At 38.1% G+C, this 22,780-nt stretch overlaps 1 protein-coding gene across 5 annotated transcripts in view; it reads left to right on the forward strand.

Moving 5' to 3' along the window:
- AFF2 (ALF transcription elongation factor 2) overlaps window positions 1–22,780 on the forward strand; it is a 597,410-nt gene that overhangs the window by 230,682 nt on the left and 343,948 nt on the right. The window lies entirely within an intron of this gene.

A 22,780-nucleotide genomic window follows, 5' to 3' on the forward strand; every position in this document is an offset into this window, starting at 1 on the left:
CAACTGGGAGCAACTCGGACTAGACTAAGTTACTGGAATTAAGACTTATTCTATGCATCTGCTCTCCCACAATATGGCACTGGGAGAGGAGGAAACAGCTTCTACACAGCTGCCTCCAGTTCAACCAATAAACTGTAGGACCTGCTCCTGATTGGAGGAGAGCAGCGTACTCGGCGTGTGGGTAGCAGAGTTGGGATTGGTGGAAGAGGACTATAAAGGAGGAGAGAGACAACATGCACCAGGAACATCTAAGAGGAACATCTACCTGAAGGAACACCTGTGCAGCCCCCGAGAGAGCCGGCTGGCGGTGTGCCGCTCCCCCGCGGAAGTGGGGAATGTGGCAGGGGGAACCGCCCTTCCACGGAGGTGGAAGGGTCGGTAGCCAACCCGGGAAGAACCAGCAGCAAACCCGGGAAGGGCCGAGCAGATGAAAGAACAGCGCAGGTTCCTGTGTTGCTCCTCCACGAAGAGGGGGAGCGACATAATGGTGCCGTGACTGGGATATGAAGCCTAGGCAGGGTTTAGTGTCGTTCCTCCACGAAGAGGGGGAGTGACATAATGGTGCCGTGACTCGGATAGGAAACCTAGGAGGGAAGAAGCGGGAAGAAACGGGAAGAAGTGGAAAAATACCGGAGAGAGAGACTAGCAAAGAGCCTAGGGAAAAGCCGGACGGAAAAGGTGCCGGTGAGAAGCTATTGAAAGCCTAGGCATAGACTCGGATACGGACTGTGGGAAAGAAGTTAGGATTTAAAGTGAAAGCAAGAAGAAACTTAGATACGGACTGCAGGTTGAAAGCGAAAGTGAAACCTAGAAGAAACTTAGACTCGGATACGGACTGTGGGGAGAAGCCAGGAGAAATGAGAGGGGAATATTGTTGGAAGAAAACTTAGGGAAACATACCGGGTAGAGAAAAATGTTAGGGAAAATGAAGCCGCCGCGGGGCGAGGTGCCGAGAAGAAGCCGCGGGGATAAGAGAAACAGAAGTTTAGAAGTAAAATGAGAGAAATAGGAATGCTGGTAGATAGAAGTAAAATGGGAGAGATAGGAATGCCCGGAGATAGAGAAATAGAGAAAAATAAGGCCTCCCCTCAACATGGCAATGAGAGAGCTTGGATTCGGTCTGCCTGATTAGTAAGGCGATAAGCACCAGCAGGCAGCTCGACCAGAGTATGAGCTGCAGGTCACCGAAGACAGGCACGAATCAACACCAATAAGTCTCCCCACAATACGGCAACGAGAAGGCTTGGATTCGGTTTGCCTGATTGGTAGGGCTTGTAAGCACCTGCAGGCAGTTCTAGCAGAGCAGAGCATGCGCTGCAGGGCACCGAACACAGGCACGCATCAGCACCTAAAAACCTCCTCACAACATGGCGAAGAGAGGACCCGGATTCGGTTTGCCTGATTGGTAGGGCGTGTAAGCACCTGTGGGCAACTCTAGCAAGCAGAGCAGAGTGTGTGCCGCAGGGCACCGAAGACAGGTGCGTATCAACGCCAAAAATAAAAAGAAAGGGGGATCTGTGGGGAGCAACTGGGAGCAACTCGGACTAGACTAAGTTACTGGAATTAAGACTTATTCTATGCATCTGCTCTCCCACAATATGGCACTGGGAGAGGAGGAAACAGCTTCTACACAGCTGCCTCCAGTTCAACCAATAAACTGTAGGACCTGCTCCTGATTGGAGGAGAGCAGCGTACTCGGCGTGTGGGTAGCAGAGTTGGGATTGGTGGAAGAGGACTATAAAGGAGGAGAGAGACAACATGCACCAGGAACATCTAAGAGGAACATCTACCTGAAGGAACACCTGTGCAGCCCCCGAGAGAGCCGGCTGGCGGTGTGCCGCTCCCCCGCGGAAGTGGGGAATGTGGCAGGGGGAACCGCCCTTCCACGGAGGTGGAAGGGTCGGTAGCCAACCCGGGAAGAACCAGCAGCAAACCCGGGAAGGGCCGAGCAGACAAAAGAACAGCGCAGGGTCCTGTGTCGTTCCTCCACGAAGAGGGGGAGCAACAGGTAATTGAGCAGGGAACATGTAGTTCCACAGATCCCATGAGCAAAATATTTATTTTCAACCTTAGAAGAAAACATTGGCTTTGTTCAGCCTAAATCACCTGTGGTTTGTTTTAAATGTTTTGATGCTTTAAATCCAGAGAGGTAAATGCACATAAGCATTTAGCATCCATACTGCTATTGTCAATTATAATGAATAGGTTTATGAAAATTACTTGATTACCTATTTGTAGTAAGGGGGGTTGAGAATTCATGCTCTCTTTTTAAATATGAAAGCAGAATATATGGTTTGAACCATAAATAGAGTAACTATCATCCAAGTTGTCCACTCAGTTACCATTTATATAGATATGGTTATATATCCATCTTCATTTCCATTTGATAATCTTTTGAATATCCACTAAATACAAAATAATATTTGTGTAGTTAGACCCCATCTGGTGACAGGTAAAGATATTATGCAGTTGGTTGCTGCTGACACCTGGTCATGATAGACTCTGTGTCATTAGGGACAGGGCCCCAAGTATGTCTGAGATAATGACAATCTAGTCTAACACATGTATACAGAATCTGAAAGCAGGCTTGATGAACAACAATACCATCTAACAGCAAATAATCAACGCAGGAAATTTAGGCCACAACAGCTTGCTTGCTCTTTACACTGTCATGGTTGATTGGTTATTCTCATCACCCTTTGTTTAAAATCATTTCAGAATTAATTGGTGTTCATTAACGAAAGTCTTTGCAGTGGAATTACAGAAACAGTCATTAATGTAGCTAATAAACATAAAAAAGAAAAAGAGGTCCTATTACTGGGTCCCTACAGGCTGTTAACTAACATTTTGAATAAGAATACATAAACATAAATTAAACATTTTTCAAACTGCTAAGAATGTGGGAATTTCACAGGATGGTCTGTAATAATGCTTTGAACTAATTTGTTCCTTTTTAAAATGTGTATTCTACAGAAAGTGATTCTGGTTACAAATTCTAATCTTGGGTGATCTCTCTTAGATGCCAGGGAAAAACCCTCAGCTGTTATATATTAACTAAAACTATAGCATGTTAATTGAAGTATAACAAGAGCTAAGTGTAATAAAATAGCATTATTTGATCACTTAGTAAGATCCTAAATATCCTTGATGATGTTTAGAAAAAGACTCATTTGACAAGATAGAAAAATAATGTCTATTTTTAAGAACAAATGCTTTCTTTATCAGGTACCCCACTTTTGGCTTGGTGTTATAATGCCAAATGATCAGGTATCTCATTTTTGGCTTAGAATTACAATTACAAATGATCATTCACATCCCATGAGAACAAACTCTAGGGAACATCCACATTATTTTGGAATGATGAATGGTGCTGATTTTCATTTCAGTCCAAACTCCTAGGAATTATGAATGTATCTGGATAAACTTCTAGCCTGTATCTTCATTTGTCTTCATATACATAACTAAGGGTAATTTCAAAAGGAGCATTATTCTAAAAGTTATCTTCAACTGGGCTAGAAAATTCAGCAAAATTTCTGTTTCTTCTTTGGTGACACCATCAGGCATTTAAATTATCTGAAGGGAAATTAACAAATTTAATTATAGTTTTAAGGGTTTGTTTTTCTTTTCTAGACTTTTTTATTTATTTTCATTTTATTTGAAGGGCAGAAACACAGAGGGAGTAGGGGGTTAGAGAGAAAAGAGATCTATTTTCTGGTTCACTGTCCAAAAGCCTACTACAGTCAGGGCTGGGCCGGGCTGTAACCAGAATCCTGGAAATCAATCTGGGTCAACCACATGGGTGGTAGGGAATCAAATACTTGAGCTGCTGCTTCCCAGAGTCTGCATTACCAGGAAGCTGGAATGAAGAGTAGAGGTGAGACTTGAATCCAGACACTCAGATATGAGATGTAGACATCTCAAGTTGCCTCCTGACCACTGCTTCAAACCAAATGCCTATTCCTACATAAAGTTTCAAAAATTCACTTTACTGGAACAAGTATTTGGGCCATATGTTAAGCTATTGGTTATTGGGATCCCTGCATTCCATATCATACTGCCTGAGTTTGAGTCCCACCTCCATTATCCATTCCAGCTTCCTACTAAAGCAGACTCTGAGAGGCAACAGGCGATGGCTCAAGTGGATTTCAGTATGTAGCTCCTGGCTTCAACCCGCCTCAGCCCTGGCTGTTGCAGGCATTTGGTGGAGTAAACCAGTAGATAGAGCATGCTTTCTCTGTCCATCCTTACCTATCTCTCTCCCTCCCTCCCTCTCATCTCTTCTTGTCTCTTTCTCTTTGTTTCTATTTACCTTTCAGATATTTAAAATTTTTAAACATTAATTTTACAATTCTAATGCTGTGTTAGTCAGTTTTCCATTACTAGAATGAAGTGCCTGAGGCCAGCTAATTTTATAAAGAAAATAGGTTGATTTATCTTGCAGATTTGGGGCCTGAAAACCCAAGCTTGAATGACTACATGTGTCTGGTCTCTGGTGAAGACCTAAGGACAGGTGGTTTAATGGTGAGAACACATGTGAAGAAGAGATCACATTGCATCACAGGAAGCCAGAGAGCAACTCAGTCATTGAGCTCACCCTTGTAACAACTCAATGTAATGAGAACCAACTCATGTCCCATGTGAACTACTCTAATTCCTTCAGATTGTAGCATTCCAATGACCTAACATTCTCACACTAGGCCTACATTTTAAAGGTTCCACAACCTGTCACAATGCCACATTTGGGAACAAGCCTCTGACACAGAAATCCTTGAGGGACAAAATTCATCAAAATTATAGCATGTCTGTCATTTATTGTGTCTTTAAGAACATACAATGAGGAACACTTCTGCTCTAACACTACCAAGTACAATAGAAACTCCCTTAATTCATCTCTACCCAAATGAGAACTTGTCAGATTTGCAAACACTTTCTAAGTCCTATGGGAAATCTACTGGCTACTACCCATGACATACACACCAATGTTCCTAACGTACCTTTTGGGTATAAGTACCAATTCTGCTCTTCTCAAATGAATCACATGGTTAGCAGGAGTTAGTTCTGAATCTTAATAATTGTACTTATTATTGTAATTGTAATTATATTGTAACAACAAAAGAAGTATTGCAACAACAAAAGAAGAATGGTTGTTAAAAAAAAAAGACAAAATTCTCCTATGAAATGAAGTTAGATGTGTTGGGAAAATTCTATTCATTTCTTATTGCTGCTGAAATTACCACTAACACAATGGCTTAAAACACCATACTTTTTTCTGCTATAGTTCTGGAGGTCAGAGATCTAGAACAGATTGTAAGGTTAAAATCATTGAGCTAATAGGTCTGGGGTCGTTTTGGAGAACTCTAAGGGAAAATTTGTTTCTTGCCTTTTCCTGCATTTCTTGTTCATTCTTCCCTCCATTTTCAAAGGCAGTAGCTTAATATCTTTCTCTTTCTGACTTCTGCTTTCATTGCCACGTATCCTATTCTACCCTTGCTTCTGTTGTCACATTGCCTTCTGTGACACTGACTCTCCTGCTTTCCTATTTCACTTTTGAAGATTCTTGGGAATGTATTAGGACAATCTCATCTAAAGTTACTAACTAATGACATCTGCAATCCTATTTTATTATTTAAGGTATTCAAATGTTTGGGGGCCTAGAGTATGGAATTCATCAGGGAGAACATTATTTTCCCTACCACTTCTAACATTTGACGCACCCAAGTCCATGTCTATTTTACATGCCAAATGCATTCTACCTTAACTCAGCATACTGGAAATTCAGTAAATTTCAGTATATTAAAAAGTGCAATCACAATAGGTATTTGTGATACAACTATTAAATATAAGGAAAAATTTTGGGAAACCAATACTCTACCTTCTTCTTCTTAAGTGTCTTGAATTTCCTAGTCTACCTGCAAGAATTTCAAATAGTCAATCCTAGACGATGCATTATAAGTGCAGTTTATGTGACAACTATGTTATGATCTATATTCAAAGTCCTCGGCCTTGGTTTGAAATATGTATGAATGGCCTTAAACTACAATGAATTAAATTAAAAAATTTTAGTATACTAAATGCTGTGATATCCAATTTAAACAAAATTTTTTTGATTCAATGGACTACTGGGAGTATTAGTAAAGTCCAGTTGAAAGAAATTCTCTTCTAACCAGAGAGTATCATCATCCTAGGCTGAGAGTTACTATCTTAGGTCAGTTATCAAAGTTGGGCATTATAGTTCCTGCCTTTATCTCCTGCTACTGTATCTTATATGGTAGGCAGATCAGGCCATTCCTAGATTCCCCCAATTTCCTCAGGCCTGTTTGTTTCTGTAGGCCATCATTTGTGCCATTTCCTCTTGCTCACAATGTCCTCTTCTGACTTTTAATCTTTTCCCTTCTTCTCCAAAACAAGAGGAAATGTATCTTATTCCTAGTTCCCATTATGAAAACGAGCCAATTTAGTTAAACTTACAATTCTGAATTTTAGCAATTTGATGAAATATCTTTTTTTTTGACAGGCAAAGTTAGACAGAGAGAGAGACAGAGAGAAAGGTCTTCCTTTTCTGTTGGTTCACCCCCCAAATGGCGCGCTGCATCGGCGGTGCGCTGCGCTGATCCGAAGCCAGGAGCCAGGTGCTTCCTCCTGGTCTCCCATGTGGGTACAGGGCCCAAGCACTTGGGCCATCCTCCACTGCCTTCCTGGGCCAGAGCAGAGAACTGGACTGGAAGAGGAGCAACCGGGACAGAATCTGGTGCCCCAAGTGGGACTAGAACCCGGGGTTCCAGCGCCGTAGGAGGAGGATTAACCCAGTGAGCGGCAGCGACGACTGAATTATCTTAATACCTAAGGAGTTTAGGTCATTGGGGCCACAAGTAGCTTAGTGGAAGTGTCATATATGTGATGCAACAGAGTCCAGCCCAGAATTCTAAGCCTTTTGTATACTGAAGACTATTTTAATATACCTAGAAATGATGTGACTACAGCTAATTTGTAATGCCTGTCATAACTTTAGCCTACAAAAATGTTTTGTTAATGTATTTCAACATAAAATACCAGACAGGTAATTTATAATGGGATGATGATAAACTTCTAATAAATGTCAAATCCCCTCAGAAGTGCAAATGCTGAATGTATTATAACAAAGCATAATTTTATCATGACAACAAATGAACACATGTATATCTGGAGTACACATGTCATTGCAGGTGTCATATTACAGAGAATTTAATATTGAACTCTTAACTACTGAAGTCAGTCTTGGTGTGATAAAGAAAAATTGTGTTAACCTTTAGCAATTAGAATATAAAACCGAGAAGACTAAAAATTGTTAGTCTAACTTTTGTTTATTGACTAGAACATCTAAATGGCTTTAGGCATCACAAAACAATAAAAAATTGCAGCTTCCTATTGGGTCTTTGATCCATTTTAATTTATTTTTGATGCTCTATGCAGTTTCTGAATATCTTTCCTGGCTTGTAATAAAATAGCCGCAGTGCAATTTTGCATGTATGTCAAGCGACGCGTGACCTGCTATGCAAATTTAATACCAAGGTGCCAAATCTGAATTCATAATATTTCCCAGATACAGAGCTGTTTAAGGCAGTTTAGAAATCAATGAATATGTAATAGAAGGTGATAAGACCTAAATAAAAACCCTATTTATCTACTATGAAATAGTATTTATACACGGAATACTTAGCATAAGCAAAAATCGGACAGAGTTTCTAATTATATGGTTTGCATAAACAAATGTTAAACTGCATGCTCTGAATATATAATAATGTAGCCAGTCCCTCTGCATTGTGCTTTAAACTTTGAAAATGTTTACAGATGTGTCCCCTCCTTATGATATAAATAAAATGAAATATGCAGTTGAAGTAATGGATCTCCTCTCTATATTTTATGTTAGCCTAGATTCTATACTTAATATAGAACTGAACTTTTTAAATATAAAGGTAAACAGATTGATATTTTATGAAATCTTGGTGGTTTTTTTTTTTTGCGATAAAGGAGCTCAAATTATAGTAATTGAACAAAGTGAGACAATCTTCTCCAGGTTATTTTGGAATGTGCCATCAATCTATTTGGGTCTGAACTTATGATATGCTCCTATTCAAATTGATATAATACTACTGTTTCTGTTGGAGTAGCTATACCAGAATTCAGTAAGCATTTCAGGAGTTTGCTGACTGGACTTTTTTGTAGTAGCTAGCTATAAGACAGAAGTGGGAAGACAAAGTTTTATCGATGAGAATCTATTCGAGCTTTTCTCATGGTAAAATATAGGTTTATCTCTCCAGAGAGGTTTAGAATATATTAGTGTGTTTATGTATGTGCAGTGTGTATGCACACATACATATGTGAATATGTGTATGTGCATGTATGCTCGCGCACACTCAATCTGAACTATTTTATTACACCCCTGTGAGTCAGACTTCAGATACATTTATATCCTTTGACTTACAGTAAGCAGCTAGAATAATAACTAATAGTGTGTGGAGCAGTAAAGGAAAATGTAGGGGTGGAACTTGAAAAAGTAATCTATCATATGATCTGGGTGGTGCTGATACTTCAAGGACTTTGGATACACATGTCTAGAGACCAAGTGCTATCATACAAGAAGGTTCCAATGATTTGAGAAGTCATGACTCTTGGTACTTAATGATGAACTGTCACATTGGGTCTGTGTTTAGGTCTTCCAAGGAGGAAACTCAGTTTCTAGAAATGTAGCTCAGTTAAAGCCATAATTTTCCTTAAACAAGCTTCTATAATAGACATCAGATAGAACTGATGTGTCCCTGCCTTTGAATTTTCACTTACCATATGTTTTCCCTTGGAATGCAACATAGCAAGTGGACTTAAAACCCAATAATAACTTTAATGAAGGCCAAAATAAAAAAAATAAACAAGTATATCTGGTATGATCTCAAGATTTTAATATTAAGCTACATTTATAGTGCTTTTTATTTAATTTTTGGTTAAAACAGAGCCATAAAATAATTTATTCTTTTCATCTGAAGGTTACATATTGCTTTCTAAATGGGTTGTGATGTCAGGTCCTGTTCATTGTATTTAACAAATGGGGAAACTGTCAGGGTAAGTGATTTGATCCTCAAAAGATCTGTGATGTATTTAGATTGTGGAGCCTGGTAAAATGGAGATTTGGCAATTATCTGGGTCATTTCATCAACATAGACAGCCAAATTTGATAATTCAGACAAAATATAATCTACATTGGCCAGTTTCATTGAACAGATGAATTGAAAAATTGCCAGATCTCTGCTTGCTGATTCTCTGTTCAAATCAGCCTTCCTTGCTATAGGGCCAGGCAAAAAGGCTGACTCCTAGTATAGGCTCTCATTCTAGTTAGCTTAATTAAATGCGCCAAGCACCTGAAGTGGTGGAATTACCCAAGGGAGTGTTTTAGCTATATATTGATCCAAAGAAGGGAGTGCTGTAGAAGTATTGGGGGGTTGCTGCTCTGAAGTGCCAACCCATGTTCCTGTAAGAGCCTCTGTCTTAACACTTAAGCACAGCCAACCTCCACAAACTCCCCTTAGGTCTTTGTCCCAGTAAGCTATTCTGTCTTCAGCCTTTTACTGATGCTTCCTAGAAGAGAAAGCTAGTAAGGAATGTTTCAGAATATAATAGCAGAAAACATTTTTTGAAATTTGTTCTTTAGAAATAACATTTGTAGAGTCAAATATTTTTCAAGATTGTAATTTACTGCTGTGCAAACAACCAGCAAAATTATATTATCTGTATTTATTCTCTTGCTGTACTCCTGAAGATTTCATTGGCAAGCAAATGTCCTGTCAAAATGTTTTCTGTAGTTGGAAATCTTTCTAGCTCTTAGAGATAATAATGCTCACAATTAATTAGAAGTTCCCTAATAAAATTTAAATTTGTCATTTAGGGAACTTTGCAATATGTGAGAACCTTTGTTTTGTAGGGATGATGATAGAGAGGGAATGTGTGTCTGTGTCTGTGCGTTTTGAGCCCATGTGTACATCTACCCCCCACCATTATGGTAAATTGCCTTGGTGAATTCCACTCGGCTGTGTAAAAATCTATAATGCTGGCATGAGCAATTACATTATATCCATAATATTGAAATAGACCTCCTCAGCTTAGAAAAAATTATGTTTGAATAGGAAGACAAAATTGTGTTCTAAGTGATGTGCTGGTAAGTGTTTTGATGAATATGAACTTAAATGTGGAAAATGTCTAACCTGTCTCTCAGGGCCTGGATGATCATTCACAAGTGTTAACATTTAATATGCCCCTTTTCCCCTGATACTTTAACAAATCAACAGGATCCTCGATCTGTTCTGATATCCATTCCTTCTTAGAAAAGGAAAATGTATTCATTGTTCCATAATACATTGCCATGATAAATGGAAAAACTTCAAGGGAGTTCATATAAACTCCAAAATGGTGAAAGCTAATCCAAGGAAACTTATTTTAAACATAACATGTTGATTATTTGCAACCATTTCTTGTGATTTTGGATTTTCAAGCACAGTGAAAAAATGTTGATATTATTTGAGAACTATACAGAAAAAGAACTTTTCTAGACTTGTTGCTTTACAATGTAGTTTTCAGTGCATCTAAATGGGAGCACTTTGTGGTGTACTCATGCATACATTTTTAACCCTGAAGTGTAATTTGCTTAGCAATTAAATTGATTTTATTTGTAGTTATGTGTCTGTATATTAGTTTGTGATTTACTGTGAAATTTGTCATCTCTGCCATGACCAACCCATGAAATTTATCATCTGTCTCTGATTTACATAAAACTCTATTTATAATCCTCAAATCTAATTCACAAGTGAAAAGTGTTAGACTAAAATCTTCAACATGGAAGCTGTTTGACACTGTATTTGCTGTGCAATGAAAAGGTAAATTACAAGTGTGAACCATATATAGATATTTTGACATTTATATTTTTAGGTTTCATTTTATCTTAACTGTGTCATCATTATGAATTCATTTGCTATTACTGGAAAAGTACTTAGTATAATGAATTCACTTAGTATCTATGTTGACGTCTCATGTTCTTTTATACATGTTCTATAATTTTATTTAATTTACACTTGAATTTAGAATTGGTTAATGGGCTCACTCATAACTATAGTTCATTTTTAAAAATCCAAACCTCATAACTAAATTTTCTTATACTTAAAAACCATTGAATCATACGGCTTGGGAATAGGAAATTTTACTTGGTCCTAGTCAAAAATATTAAGTAACAACAGCACCATTAGAAGAGTGTCCATTTTTGGTAACTGAGCATGATGTGATACAAATGTAGAAATGTTGTTAAAATAACCAATGCTGAGTGGTGAAAGAGAAGAAGTAACATTTCCAGGGTCATTTTTCTGCGCTTGATGTTTGTTCTGGTAAATTCCACTGAACTCATATTTTGTTTATCCCTTCTTTTCTTAATGCTCTATCTGTCCTTTCAGTGCTTCAATTGGGCACATATAGTTCCTTTTGCCAAGGAAATGAATATTTAGCACTGTGAAAGGTGTGTCACATGAAAGGCCTTCTTGATATTTGAAAACCAGTCTGATTTGACATTCCCTAGCAGGGATTTCCTATGAGTCACTTTCACACTTAAGTGAAACCTGAACAGAAGAACTACTTAACATTGTAGTCCAAACACACATGGTTAATCATGACTCTTGCTAGGGCATTTTAAAGAAAAGCGGCTTCTTGTCCAATTATGTGGAAAGTACAGACCAAGATCCAAGACCGTCTGCATCAAAGCTTTAGATTGTTGTGAAGCCACAGTATAAGGTCATAATCTAACTTGTTTGTAGAGCTACAGTGAACTGTTTTCCTGAAATTTGATCTCAGGTAAACAAGTCCTTCTAGACTTACTTGGAAAAGCAACCAGTCACAAGAACACTGCTTGTTAGGCTCAAGAAGAAAGGTGAGCCAATAAAGCCAGTATTTATATACAGTATTTGATTCAGTTGTTTCATCTTATAGTGAAATCTGTCAGGAGGAGACAGAATCTGAGGGACCAGAATAGCCAAAATAACATACAAATGTACTTAATGAAGGCATAGTGTCAAAACAGTTAGATCTCTCTGACCTACTGTCAGTATTTTCTATTTTCTTGAACAATTTGGTGCTTTTCACTCTACTATCTACTGTGATCTCTTAGTCCAGGATTGAATTATGTACAGTGTTATTTTAATATCACAAGGCCATGAAGACAAAATAATACAAAGCCTAAACCAGGATATTTCCTATTGTAATTTGAAATATTTTCTCATTCCTCCTCCCATTCATGAACAGAGAATGTGTCATGTCAAGTGATTACTTTCAAATGATAGTTGTCCATTTTTCAGCTGTGTGCATATCCCAGGGAAAATTATTCTCATGATTTATATGCGGCCCCCAAGGCACATTAAACTTGGAAATTAGAACAATATATTTAATCTAGGTGGTTCATGGATTTTGAAGTTTAGCCTTTGTTTCATAGGTGTTGGAGAGGAATCGCCTTCTTGACAATGTCTGATTTGGCAGCACACATAATGGAATTCTGACTTTTTTCTCCACCCTCTTCTTTCTACCTATGCTGATGATTCCTAAATCATATTTCCTATCAGCACCCAGTTTTCAATTACATTTTATGTTTTTACTTGGATGCTTTACACATACTACAAAAAGCACTGTGTATATTCTTAAGTGTTTCATTTATAGCTATTAATGGAACATTAAATAAGTTAGAAAGATGTAAATCCACCTTGTCTCATAACATAATTTGTTTCTCCTGGGTATTCAGGATCAAAATCCTACCCCAACAGCCATTGATGAACCACAGAACAATTTTCTGTGGTATCTTCTCCATTCTTCAGCTTGGGCTCTCCTTTTCTTCTCTGAATGACTGTGGAAGCCTATCAAGCTGGTGGTCCTGCTAGCAATCTCCAATTTTTTATCTATCTAACTCTATTTTAATATGAATTAATTGATTTTCCAAAACAAATACTGTGCATCATATATTTTTCTGCTAAAAAACCTTGGTGCTGCAGTGTTTCCTATAGAATAAAGTCCAAACTCCATAACGTTTAGTCACGAGACCATCCCCTATTAAATCATAGCTACAGCCACCCCATGAGCCCTCTGCTCTAACCTGTAATGTCCCTGTATGCACCAAATGCTTTCAGACGTCTGAACTTTGGTCACAATCTTGTGTTGAGTGGAGCAATCTTCCTATCAAAATGGCCCTTTAAGGCCATCCACAAAAATCCCTCCTTCTTCTGATCTTGCTTACTTTCTCTCTCTCTCTCTCTCTCTCTCCCTTTTTTATTAATAGAAAAATTTTATTTAATAAATATAAATTTCAAAAGCACAACTTTTGGATTATAGCAGACTTCGCCTCATAACCACCCTCCCACCCGCAAACCATCCCATCTCCTACTCCCTCTCCCATCCCATTCTTCATTAGGATTCATTTTAAATTATCTTTATATACAGAAGATCAAATCTATACTGAGTGAAGATTTCAACAGTTTGCACCCACACAGACACACAAAGTATAAAGTACTGTTTGAATATTGGTTTTGCTGCTAATTCTCATAGTACAACACATTAAGGACAGAGGTCCTACATGTGGAGCAAGTGCACAGTGACTCCTGTTGTTGATTTAACAATTGACAGTCTTATTTATGACGTCAGTGGTCACCCGAGGCTCTTGTCATGAGCTGCCAAGGCTATGGAAGCCTCTTGAGTTCACAAACTCTGACCTTATTTAGACAGGGCCATAATCAAAGTGGAAGTCCTCTCCTCCCTTCAGAGAAAGGTACCTCCTTCTTTGATGGTCCCTTCTTTCAACTGAGATCTCACTCAGGGAGATCTTTCATTTAGGTCATTTATTGCCACAGTGTCTTGGCTTTCCATGCCTGAGAAATTCTCATGGGCTTTTTAGCTGGATCCAAATTCCTTAAGGGCTGATTCTGAGGCCAGAGTGCTGTTTAGGGCATTTACCATTCTATGAGTCTGCTGTGTATCCTGCTTCCCATGTTGGATTGTTCTCTTCTTTTTAATTCTATCAGTTATTATTAGCAGACACTGGTCTTATTTATGTGATCCCTTTGACACTTAATCCTATCTTTATGATCAGTTGTGAACTTTAACTAGTAAGGTAGCATTGGTATCTGCCAACTTAATGGGATTTGTATTCCCATGTTAAGTTTTTAGCTTTACGCTTAGGGGTAACCCTGAGGGTGTGTGTGCCGAACTGTACAATGACTTGATCAGCCCTTGTCCTGACTGTTGAGGAACAGCTTAGTATTTTATTATTTTTAGTATTTTATTTTTCTACTTAATACCATTGGTTGAACTCTTTAATTAACACAGAATTATTCTTAGGTGTTTAAACCCAACTGAAAATCGATCCCTGTTAAAAATAAGAGTGGGAAAAAGAGAGGGAGGAGATACACAGTTCTCTCTCCCTCTTTTTCTCACACCTCAGAATTGTTAGTGCTTTCATCTTGGATATTTTAAAATCTGAATCAGCATATATCACAATTTATTTTTTATTATAACACCTGTATCTTTCTTCTAGATGTATATTTCCTGAGTAGATGCTTTGTCATATTCATTAAAGTATCCTGGTCTAACATAGTACCATTTACGCAGTAGGTGCTTTATAAATGCTTATAAATCAAGTCAACCATAACCAAATGGGATACAAGTATAACTACACAATGTAAAGGGGCAGAGGCATGACTTCATATGGTGATGGAAATAGTAAACCAACTCTTAGATAGCAAGGGTATTGTATTATCTTGCAAAAGGGCAATGATCATTGCAGTTGATTCTGTACTTTGTGCCAGGGGAGTTTCTCAGTGGGCTGAGTGTCACAATTAATGAGACCATAAAGTAAAATGAGTTAGAAAAAAAGTGATAGGAGAGTTCCAACTTTCTCATGTAGGCCAAGTTGGAAAACTTAGGGGAACACAAGAACTTTCATAATATATCTGACAGTCTGTCAAATGGAAGGACGAATAACTAAGCTTGTTCTATTTGTGTGACTCTAATGGATGGAATCTCACTCAAATTAGGCCAGGTTTGGTTGGTTTAGTAGGCACAGTGGTTGTGACAGGAGAACACCAATAATATATGCCTCATCTTAGGGAAGAAAAAGTATGAATTTTTTGTCATAGAAAGTGTGAAAAGAGTGGCTAGAAAGCCACTTGGTGGTGGGGGAGTTCAGTGACAGATGAGGATACTCATCAACCAGATGTCCACAATTAAAAGGACATTTCCACTCTGCAGTTCTCAGGTTCCATACACTTGGGAGGGGCCCTCCTTATCATCTCATGCAATATATATGGACTTCAGTTTTAGATATATGTTTTGATCCTCTGTCAAACAACTGGACTTCTGAAACCTCTTAACTGATTTATTTTAGCTTCTAATGTTACTTTCTTCACTTCAGTATGAGATGTGTGTGTATCCTTCAATTAAATGAAATCCTGTTTTTCAGAGTTCTGCATTGAAGCTACAATTTCAGAGATGAGTGCTTTAGGTGGCCATCCTAGCTATAATTGTTCTTAGGATGTCTGTCTTTTGAGCACTGTCCATCTAGTGCCTAAGGAAAAATAGAACTGTAGGCCAGAAGGAACTGTTTGTACTTTCTGTCAAGGGTTCTCCCATTGTTGAATCCACCTGTATTTACTCTTAACATAAAAGCTTCCTGTCCTAGAAAGCTCAGCTATTTAAATCTTTGAAAAGACCCACATGTCATACAATATTCATGGTACACACAAGAAGACAAGAGTTCCCACTACTATAGTTCCTATGTTTTCACAGAGTTGTCCCAGATACATTTAAATACCTATGCATTTCATTCTCCAAACCAAGATTGTTCAGGTTAGGTTTATGGGGTATGCTTCTGAAATAGCCAGCCCCAGGACTCTGTTTTTTTCTTTAAGGCCTAGAAAGCATCAAATGGGAAAGCTCATTTGAAAAGAATATGACTTCTTACATTACTGCTTCACCTTACTGATCATTTGCCAGGCTATTCTATAGTCCATGAATGCAACTTACTTTTGAGTATAATGGGGAAAAATCATCAGCCAATTTAAACAGTAACTGCAAATGTGTCATCTGATTCATACATAAACAGATGAGTCTCCTTTTATGGTGGATAACATTTTTTCATCCTGTGTGATGTTAGGGCCAAACTATTCTTCTCAGTAGTCTATCATCTCTTTGAGTGTGGAGATTATCTTTTATTTTGGTTCATGTCCAAAGAGCCTGCCAGAGTCACTTGTACCTGTAATAACAGCTATGTAGCCGTTTGCTGGATTGACTGGTTTTAATTTAATTCACAAAATTGTGATCTGTCTTACCTTTTTTCTAATAATAGCTCTGATTTTCAAATTGGAAGAAGTTAGACAATTAGAAGAGAGGATGAATATATAGAAAGACCATCTATTTCTAGGGATAATTATAAGGTGACAACTGACATTTCCTTAAATACCTAACTTTGAGGAGTTGAAATGACTCTACTCAATGTATTTGTACAGAGATATTAAATTTCATCTATTCATTGTAAATGTTACAACCTGTGTATTTTAATCATTAACATATTAATCTGTTTTAGCTCTCTAGAATAGGATCTCTTTGGCATTTTGGTTTTTGTAAGCTATATGTCATAATTAAGCATATTTACTGATTTATAGAGAAAAGAATATACCATCACATGATTGAAAATAATAGACTTTTCTTTTTTCTTTTTTTGTAAAGAAGGTGGTTTACATTTATTGAGTATCTCTTATATTTCAAAAAGTATAGTATATTTTTGTATATATCATTTCATATAACTTTTGTGATTTCTTGTAGTATGTGTTATTATCATCCTAATTTTATTGATGTCAACACCATTTTTTGTGGCTTAGTCATATTCCCTTGTGGATATGTGTCACATTATCTTTCTTCATTCCTCAGTGTGTGGACACCTAGGTTGTTCCTGTTTCTTGGCTATTGTGATAGTGCTGTAATGAACATGGGAGTGCACATGTCTCTTTGACAAACTGCTTTCATTCCTCTTGGATATATGTCCAGTAGAGGAATTGCTGGATCATATGGTAGTTCCATTTCTCATTTTTTGAGGAAACTCCATACTGTTTACCACAACGACTATTCTAATTTCCATTCCCATCAACAGTGTGCAATGGTTCCCTTTTGTATACATTCTTTCCACCATTTATTGTATTTTCTGGTATTTTTTTGTCTTTAAAAAAGATGTATTTTGTGGGGAGCAACCCGGACTGGACTGAGTTACTGGAATTAAGACTTATTCTATGCATCTGCTCTCCCACAATATGGCGCTGGGAGAGAAGAAAACAGCTTCTAAGCAGCTGCCTCTTGCCAACTTGAGTGATGACCTCCAGGAGCTGATCCTGCTCCTGATTGGAGGAGAGCAGCGTACTCGGCGTGTGGGCAGCCGAGTTAGGATTGGCGGAGGAGGACTATAAAGGAGGAGAGAGACGGCATGCACCAGGAACATCTAAGGGGAACATCTGAGGGAACACCTGTGCAGCCCCCGAGAGAGCCGGCCGGCGGTGTGCCGCTCCCCTGCGGAAGTGGGGAAAGTGGCCAGGGGGAACCGTCCTTCCACGGAGGTGGAAGGGACAGTAGCCAACCCGGGAAGAACCAGCAGCAAACCCGGGGAGGGCCGAGCAGACAAAAGAACAGCGCAGGGTCCTGTGTCGTTCCTCCATGAAGAGGGGGAGCGACATAATGGTGCCGTGACTCGGGCCATCTTCTACTGCTATTCCAGGCCATAGCAGCGAGCTGGATTGGAAGCAGAACAACCAGCACTAGAACCAGCACCAGTAAGGGATGCTGGCGCCTCAGGCCAGGGCTTTAACCTGCTGTGCCACAGCACTGGCCCCAGACTAATATAATTTTTTAGATTTATTTTTTAAAGAATACAAATTTCATATGTACAACTTTAGGCATATAGTTATTCTTGCCACCATACCTGCCCTTCCACCCATGCTCTCATCCCTCTTCCTCCTTGCTCTCCCTTTCCCAGTCCCATTCTCTATTAAGATTCATTTTCAATTATCTTTGTACACATAAGACCAACTCTATACTAAGTAAAGGGTTCAACATTTTGCACACACTAACACACAGAAAACTGAGAACTAGTTTTACAGTTAACTCTCATATACAACTCATAGAGGACAAAGGTCCTGCAAGGGGCATTAGTGCACAGTGACATCTGTTGTTAATTTAACAATTAACTCTCTTTTGTATGACATTAGTGACCAACTGAGGCTTTTGGTGTGAGCTGCCTAGGCTATGGAAGCCTTTTGAGTCCACAAACCATCAGTATTTAGACAAGACGACAAGCAAAGTGGAAGTTCTCTCCTCCCTTTAGAGAAAAGTGCATCCTTCTTTGATGACCACTTCTTTCCATTGGGGTCTCACTCACAGAGATCCTTCATGTAGATAATTTTTTTCCACAGTGTCTTGGCTTTCCATGCCTGAAATGTTCTCACAGGTTTTTCAGCCAGCTCAGGAAACCTTTAGGGCTGATTCTGAGATCAAAGTGTTACTTAAAGGGATTGACATTCTATGAGTCTGCTTCCCATGTTGGCACATTTTCTCCTTTTTTCGTTATATTATTAGCAGACACTTGATCCTATTTATATGATCATTTTAATACTTAATCATATCTGTATTTTTACTTTAACACTTAGTTTGATCACTTTAACATTAGAGATGGCATTTTTTATCACCCAGCTTAATGCGATTTGGGGTCCCATGACAAGTTTTTTTTTTTTTTTTTAATTAATTAATTTTTTTTGACAGGCAGAGTTAGACAGTGAGAGAGAGAGAGACAGAGAGAAAGGTCTTCCTTTTTTCTGTTGGTTCACCCCCCAAGTGGCCCTACGGCCGGCGCCTTGTGGCTGGCATGCTGCACTGATCCAAAGCCAGGAGCCAGGTGCTTCCTCCTGGTCTCCCATGCGAGTGCAGGGCCCAAGGACCTGGGCCATCCTCCACTGCACTCCCGGGCCACAGCAGAGAGCTGGACTGGAAGAGGAGCAACCGGGACAGAATCCAGCGCCCCGACCGGAACTAGAATCCTGGGTTCCGGCGCTGCAGGCGGAGGATTAGCCAAGTGAGCTGCGGCGCTGGCCCCCATGACAAGTTTTTAAACTGTACCCTTAGAGGTAATTCTAAGGCGCCTTTCTCTGAAGGGAGGAAGGAACCTCCACTGTGATACGGCCTTGACTAAACAAGTTCAGAGTTGGTGAACTCAGGGGGCTTCCATAGCCTAGACAGCTCATAGCAAGAGTCTTGGGTGATTGCTGAAGTCATAAATAAGAGTGCCAATTGTTAATCAACAACGGGAGTCACTGGGTACATGCTCCCCACGTAGGATCTCTGTCCTTAATTTGTTTTACTTAAAAACAACACTACTAGTTGAACAATACCCTATAACTTGTGAGGTTGTGTGAGTGCAGTCTGTTGAAATCATCGCTTAGTATATACTAAGTTGATCTTCTGTATATGAAGGTAATTGAAAATGAAACTCGATGAAGGGCGGGATGGGAGTGGGAGTGGGAGAGGGATGGCCGTGGGAGGGAGGGAGGTTGGGGGGGGGAGCCACAACAGTACAAAGGCTGCACTTCGTAAATTCACATTTATTAAATAAAAAAAAAAGAACTTATGGGGGGGAAGCCATTGTAATTCATAAACTGTACTTTGGAAATTTATATTTATTAAATAAAGGTTAAAAAATTAAAAAAAAATAAACTGTACCCTTAGAAGTAATTCCATAGGAATCTATGCAGACCTATACAGCTTTACAGTTACAAACTTCCTGTTTTGGATTGAGTTGATTGCCTTGGCCAAATGCACTGAACTCATTTATCTGCCTCCCTAACCAATTTTTATTTGAATGGAAAAGAAGATTAGAATGGCTATTTTTAAAGCATGGTTTCTATATTTCTTTGGCAACTAGAACAGTGGCTAGCACTCAGTAAAGGTCTATTTATTGAATGCATAAATTAGTTACTTTTTAATGTGAGCACCCACCAAGGGAAAAATCTAATTATTATGTATTATATCTGCAGAATTATAATTTTACCCATCTCATGGAGTTATAATATGAGGATAAATTATGTAACCATGTTAAATCCCTTGAATAGTGTGTGGCACATTATAATCACCCAATAAATATGAAAGGAGATAGTATATATGAGGAAAATGGCTTTGTACAGTGACTTTGCTATTAGAACTAACTGAAATATTCTCCCCTGCACACAAACACATACACAAACACAAGCAGTGTGTCATAGAAGAAAGGAAAATATAGTGCTGGCCAGGAGAATTGGATTGGGATAACTGCACCACAATTTTACTGATTCCCTCAGCTCAGGAAAGTCTCATTAACTATCTTGTTTCAATTGTCTGTTTGTAACATGGGAGTTATAATACTTAAAATACTTGAAGGCAGGGTTATAAGACAAATTCTCTCTAAAGAGCATTTCTAAGATATTGAATGACTATGAGTCAGTGATAAGCCTAATATAAACTGAGAAAATTTGATGTAAGAATAGTTTTCTATTCTCTATGATCTATACTTAATCTAAAAATCAGTGTTTATGGTGATTTATGAGTCTTGATATAGTTATGAACTATTTAATCTGGAAGAATCTGTTACTCAACAGATTTGGAAATGTAGATGCTATTAAATAAAGTCAGATTGGTCAAGGTCAATCATAATTTCTAATAGAAAGATTCCGGTTAGAAATTAGGCATTCAGCTGGCGATGAGCTTGATCAAATTATTTTCATTGGCTCTCTGATTTGTATTAAAAATGATACAAAACAGAAGACAAATAAGGCTATTAAAACATACACAGTGATAAAATGATTCTCTTTCAAAACTGAAGATACTCTGTATCCTTCCTCTCTGCCTCTCTACATAGCAGTTTCCATCCATCATATAACCAGTATTGATTTGAAGGCAATATTTATAGTATCTCTAGCCTTTTTCTTCATCTTCCTACTTAGACAAATGGCAAAATTCAGATTATTATGATTTCATAAATTAAATAGCATTAATTTTTCTTATAAAAATACATATATATCAGGTTTACCAGTTTTAGCATTTTTAAGTGTACAATTCAATGGATTTAAGTATATTTGCAATGTTTTCAAACTATCAACACTGTCTATTTCCAAAATATTTTTATTTTGCCATAAATATTTATTTTGTCCTAAATAGCACTCTGGCCTCAGAATCAGCCCTAAAGGCATTCGGAGCTGGCTGAAAAGCTCATGAGAGTATTTCAGGCATGGAAAGCCAAGACACTCTGGCAAAAGATCTCTGCGAGTGAGATCCCAGTGGAAAGAACAGGTCATCAAAGAAGGAGGTACCTTTCTCTGAAGGGAGGAGAGAACCTCCACTTTGACTATGACCTTGTCTAAACAAGATGAGAGTCGGAGAACTCAGAGGGCTTCCATAGCCTTGGAAACTCATGACTGGAGCATAGGGAGATTACTGATGCCGTAGACAGGAGTGTCAATTGGTAAAGTCAACAACAGGAGTCACTGTGCACTTACTCCTCATGTAGGATCTCTATCCTTAATGTGCTGTACATTGAGATTTAATGCTATAACGAGTACTCAAACAATATATTTCACTTTGTGTTTCTATGGGGGTGCAAACTGTTGAAATCCTTACTTAATGCATAATAAACTGATCCTCTGTAAAAAAAAAAAAAAAGAAATTATCAATTCCCAACTTGACTCTCACTGGGATTAAACATGACAATAGGTCTGCTCTGATTTCATCATCATTTAAAAAATCATCTATTATTTTTCACTTTATGTTTCTGTGTGGGAGCAAACTGTTGAAATCCATACTTAATGTATACTAAGCTGATCTTCTGTATATTAAGATAATCGAAAATGAATCTTGATGTGAATGGAAGGGGAGAGGGAGTGGGAAAGGGGAGGGTTGTGGGTGGGAGGGACGGTATGGGGGGGAAGCCATTGTAATCCATAAGTCGTACTTTGGAAATTTATATGCATTAAATAAAAGTTTAAAAAAATATTTTTATTTCCAAATATTTTTATCACCTGAAGTAGAAATTCTGTAATATGAGAGGTGTTCAAGAAATTCATGGAAATGTGTATTATGGAAAAACTATACATGAATCTCAAAAACTTCTGCAACAAAATAAACTTCTCTTTGCATTTCATTTCCCCATCAACTTTTTGAATAATTTTGGGAAATAAAATAAATCTTTACTTTTGGAAAATAGTAATGGAATAATGCATTATCCCCATATAGATAATTCACATAGTTTTTTTTTGTTTTGTTTTGTTTTCTGTGTTGCTGTTAAATTCAATTTAAGCAATTATTTTATCTGCTCTAGGTATATGTTGTGTCTCTTGGAGGTAAATTTCACAATTTTGCACCTGTGAAATCTTAATAGGTGCATACATGGGATATGGCACTGGCTTCAGGTCAATGGGCTATATGGCTTAAATTAATTAAGTATCTTGAAAATAATGAGTGCGCTCCCTCTACTACTCTTAATACTGATTGCCATATTTATATATTGTTTAATTATTTAGAAACCTCTTTTGATCTGTAATGAAAAACATCTGATGAAATTACTAGCGTTACCACATGTTTAAATGTGCCAACTATAGAGAAATATTATTGCTGAAATGTTTAATTTGCTGAATACACACATCACAGTAAAGAACAACTGTGTAACCAAGGGATG

This window comes from Oryctolagus cuniculus, chromosome X, assembly GCF_964237555.1.
Source record: "Oryctolagus cuniculus chromosome X, mOryCun1.1, whole genome shotgun sequence".
NCBI lineage: Eukaryota > Metazoa > Chordata > Mammalia > Lagomorpha > Leporidae > Oryctolagus > Oryctolagus cuniculus.